Source organism: Schistocerca piceifrons, unplaced genomic scaffold, assembly GCF_021461385.2.
Source record: "Schistocerca piceifrons isolate TAMUIC-IGC-003096 unplaced genomic scaffold, iqSchPice1.1 HiC_scaffold_628, whole genome shotgun sequence".
Taxonomy (NCBI): domain Eukaryota; kingdom Metazoa; phylum Arthropoda; class Insecta; order Orthoptera; family Acrididae; genus Schistocerca; species Schistocerca piceifrons.
This window is the reverse complement of record NW_025728870.1, coordinates 5,001-10,000: the sequence shown is the minus strand read 5'-3', so window position 1 is coordinate 10,000 and position 5,000 is coordinate 5,001. Positions and strand designations below refer to the sequence as shown.

The 5,000-nt window shown below is 53.6% G+C and overlaps 1 non-coding gene across 1 annotated transcript in view; it reads right to left on the bottom strand.

Moving 5' to 3' along the window:
- The window catches only part of LOC124764156, a 1,909-nt gene extending 603 nt beyond the window's left edge, over positions 1 to 1,306 (bottom strand). The window contains exon 1 of the ribosomal RNA XR_007012723.1: positions 1 to 1,306. This exon is cut by the window's left edge and continues 603 nt beyond it. This is a non-coding gene — a ribosomal RNA (small subunit ribosomal RNA).
- Positions 1,307 to 5,000: the final 3,694 nt, after the last annotated feature.

Below are 5,000 nucleotides of genomic sequence, written 5' to 3'. Positions count from 1 at the left end.
TGAGGTTTCCCGTGTTGAGTCAAATTAAGCCGCAGGCTCCACTCCTGGTGGTGCCCTTCCGTCAATTCCTTTAAGTTTCAGCTTTGCAACCATACTTCCCCCGGAACCCAAAAGCTTTGGTTTCCCGGAGGCTGCCCGCCGAGTCATCGGAGGAACTGCGGCGGATCGCTGGCTGGCATCGTTTATGGTTAGAACTAGGGCGGTATCTGATCGCCTTCGAACCTCTAACTTTCGTTCTTGATTAATGAAAACATACTTGGCAAATGCTTTCGCTTCTGTTCGTCTTGCGACGATCCAAGAATTTCACCTCTAACGTCGCAATACGAATGCCCCCGCCTGTCCCTATTAATCATTACCTCGGGTTCCGAAAACCAACAAAATAGAACCGAGGTCCTATTCCATTATTCCATGCACACAGTATTCAGGCGGGCTTGCCTGCTTTAAGCACTCTAATTTGTTCAAAGTAAACGTGCCGGCCCACCGAGACACTCAATAAAGAGCACCCTGGTAGGATTTCAACGGGGTCCGCCTCGGGACGCACGAGCACGCACGAGGCGGTCGCACGCCTTCGGCTCGCCCCACCGGCAGGACGTCCCACGATACATGCCAGTTAAACACCGACGGGCGGTGAACCAACAGCGTGGGACACAAATCCAACTACGAGCTTTTTAACCGCAACAACTTTAATATACGCTATTGGAGCTGGAATTACCGCGGCTGCTGGCACCAGACTTGCCCTCCAATAGATACTCGTTAAAGGATTTAAAGTGTACTCATTCCGATTACGGGGCCTCGGATGAGTCCCGTATCGTTATTTTTCGTCACTACCTCCCCGTGCCGGGAGTGGGTAATTTGCGCGCCTGCTGCCTTCCTTGGATGTGGTAGCCGTTTCTCAGGCTCCCTCTCCGGAATCGAACCCTGATTCCCCGTTACCCGTTACAACCATGGTAGGCGCAGAACCTACCATCGACAGTTGATAAGGCAGACATTTGAAAGATGCGTCGCCGGTACGAGGACCGTGCGATCAGCCCAAAGTTATTCAGAGTCACCAAGGCAAACGGACCGGACGAGCCGACCGATTGGTTTTGATCTAATAAAAGCGTCCCTTCCATCTCTGGTCGGGACTCTGTTTGCATGTATTAGCTCTAGAATTACCACAGTTATCCAAGTAACGTGGGTACGATCTAAGGAACCATAACTGATTTAATGAGCCATTCGCGGTTTCACCTTAATGCGGCTTGTACTGAGACATGCATGGCTTAATCTTTGAGACAAGCATATGACTACTGGCAGGATCAACCAGGGAGCTGCGCCAACTAGAGCTGAGCAGCCGGCCGCCCGGGAGTGTGTCCCGGGGGCCCGCGCGAACACGCAAGCGTCCGCTCAATCATTCTGCAAACAGGAGGAGGCTGAGCTCCCCTGCACAATACACCTCGAAACCCTCTCAGGTCCCGGCGGCGCGCAGCGCCGTCCCAAGTACTTGGTCGGGTTCGAGAGAGGCGCAATCGCCCGGAGTTAGGCGAGTAGACGCTTTCGGTGCGACCACCCGTGCTCCCAACTGAGCTTGCCGCTGCCGACAGAGGCCCGGGAGCGTGCTGTCGTGGCATTGCCGGCGGGAGACAACACGCGCCACCTACGGTGACCGGCAGCTCCAACGCCAGCGCCACAGAAGGACAAAAGCCCCACTTGGGTGCCGAAGCGAACTCTCCCAGCACAGCGCACGCGCCAACACATCCGCACAGCTGCGATACAAACCACCAGCGAGAACCGCTGGGGCGACCGAGCAGCAGACGGCGTCGCGGCGCCGAGCGCCGGGCGGCGGCGCATCCTCAACGCACACAGTCCTCAATCGGACCAGCACACTGAAGATGTCCACCGCGCTTCGCACCGGGCCCGCGAGGACCTACTTTGGCCGCACGGCGCCGCGCGCAGGGTGCGCCGGCGCGCAGCTGCGACGCCTGCCGCGTCCGTCCCGGCGCGCCTGCCACTGGCCGCCCCCACCAGCCGGCTGTAGCGCGTGCGCCCACGCACCGCGCGGCCAGCACGCCGGGAGGCGCCCCCTCACCGGCCGGGGACGGTCCCACCCAGCCACCACCGCGTATCGCTTCACACCCAGATGCCGTTCAGTTTCATCGGCATGGTGGGTATCGCTGGAACAACCGGTTAGTACCTCAACCTATCGTCGCCATCACCGATTCACCCCTAGCGAGAACAACCGCACCACAACGGGTTACCATTTCTTCATTTGCGTAACTTCACCAGAAAACGTAGGCGTCCATCGCCATTAGCAACTTCAACGATTATTGCATGCCTGTGTCAGGTGTCACGCCACACTACGTCTGCCCACATACACGCAACAAAATGTGCACGCCTAGACAATACGTGGAAGGTGGCCCCCGTACGTATGCGATGTCCATTGCTCGAACGACTGTCAACCGGCCTCTGTAGCATGTCGCAGATATGGAACGCGGTGCACCATGCTATCACGGTGTTTGAGGAGAGACGACTAGGTCCGAATACATCAACACACAGCTCATGCTGATCGCCATCCACGGCGTCCGTTCCTCCCACACGTCTCTATGGCGTACCACACTGCAATCCAGCTCTCATAGGGAGACGACACGTAGCTGCGTGCACAATATTTGCACTGTATGGTCCGCCGTTTTTGGGCGCAGTCGTTGTACGGTCACACATGTGCCACGATGTATCATTCAGTACATAAGGACGAATGTGCAGTACAGATTGTGGTTCACGCGTACGACATCAGCGGACAGTTGACACAGGCCGCACCACAACGTAGCCTGCGTACGTCGCATGCGAAGGGCATTGAACATGCAAACTTGTCACCAACCAGCTTGCGAAGGCAGGGGGCAAGGTGGGGACGTGGGGACGTGGGGAGGGGTGGGGGGGGGGGGGGCGGCATGTACGTCCTGCTGCCATCCACATTACAGTGTACAGCAGGAGCATGTGGAAAGTCAGCAAGACTTGCAAGGTGTTTAACATGAAGCGATACACAGGGGAGCGGGCAGTGCGAGTAGCGAACTATATTGCGAGGGTTGCGGGTGGGCAACACTACACTAATTGAACGAGTCGTATAACAATTACAGAGCAGGTTTAGGCGACAACGTGGGTTACGTTAGCGGACAACGTGGGTTACGTTAGCGGACAACGTGGGTTACGTTAAGGCACAACATGGGTTACGTTAAGGCACAACATGGGTTACGTTAAGGCACAACATGGGTTACGTTAGGGCACAACATGGGTTAGGTTAGGGGACAACATGGGTTAGGTTAGGGGACAACATGGGTTAGGTTAGGGGACAACATGGGTTAGGTTAGGGGCACAACATGGGTTAGGTTAGGGCACAACATGGGTTAGGTTAGGGCACAACATGGGTTAGGTTAGGGCACAACATGGGTTAGGTTAAGGCACAACATGGGTTAGGTTAAGGCACAACATGGGTTAGTTAAGGCACAACATGGGTTAGGTTAAGGCACAACATGGGTTAGGTTAAGGTACAACATGGGTTAGGTTAAGGTACAACATGGGTTAGGTTAAGGTACAACATGGGTTAGGTTAAGGTACAACATGGGTTAGGTTAAGGTACAACATGGGTTAGGTTAAGGTACAACATGGGTTAGGTTAAGTACAACATGGGTTAGGTTAAGGTACAACATGGGTTAGGTTAAGGTACAACATGGGTTAGGTTAAGGTACAACATAGGTTAGGTTAAGGTACAACATAGGTTAGGTTAAGGTACAACATAGGTTAGGTTTAAGGTTACAACATAGGTTAGGTTAAGGTACAACATAGGTTAGGTTAAGGTACAACATAGGTTAGGTTAAGGTACAACATAGGTTAGGTTAAGGTACAACATAGGTTAGGTTAAGGTACAACATAGGTTAGGTTAAGGTACAACATAGGTTAGGTTAAGGTACAACATAGGTTAGGTTAGGTTAGGTTACACGTTGTTGTAAGGAAAGGTGTAGGGGGGGGGGGCGGGGGCGGCAGGTTCCTTGATAGTGATTATAGTAAGTGAATGCTTGTGACATGATCAGATTTGTCACGTCAGGATGCACCTTTGGCTTATTAGAGGCGGCGCTCCAATTCTATGCTTGTGTGAGACCTGTGTCTTTGACTCATGTCATTGTTTGTGCGCTGTGACAGGAGGTACTATTGTGATGTTGGGTGCACCGTTGTATAGGACATGTGTGGGTGTTGGTGCCTGGTCTGCGCAATGGTGGATGTCGAAAGGCTGGGATATTGTATTTTCCGCATGGACCTCCTGGTCTGGTTGTGATAGTGTGGATTGTGTAATGTGGCGGAGAAGATGCACTGGATGTTGTTCCATGCTGGTGCTTACATATTGTATGTGCGCCCGTTAGAAGCAGAGAGTGGTGCGTGATCAGAGTGTCTGGCTGACGTGTGGTTCCCATTGTGGGCAGACTCTTTCAGCATGTATACGGACAGTTGTGTATATTTGCTGTAGTTTGATGGCTCTGCATTGATTACTAATCAGCGCCGTGTGTACGGGTAATCTGGTTCCAGTCCAAAATGTTCCATCTGTGTACATTAGTGACAAAGACTCTCCCCATGCAGTGGGGCTCGGTCTGTTATAGCTCTTCCGCGTAATATATTTGCCCCACGTTTTTGCGACTGCGAGTGCGAGTGCAACGCGCATGGGGACCGACATGCTGATGGCTCGGTATCGGACGCCGTACAGTGAGCAACGCGATCGCGTCTCTCGCTCGTAAGTGGTACAGGTCGCGGCTCATGTATAGGGACAGCGGGAATGTCGCATATTGGAAATAACTCTTCATGAAACGCAAGTTATAGGGGTGGATTGCACTTTACGAGTGCGGGAAACTTCCGCCGTTCATCCGCTGGAGGTGCGAGTTTGGCGGTTGGGTGGTGCACGAACGGGTGCGGGTGGAGTCATTGCCGGTCCACGGCTTCGTGCGGCAGAGCCACTGGAGATTGGGTGCTATGGTCGACAGAGG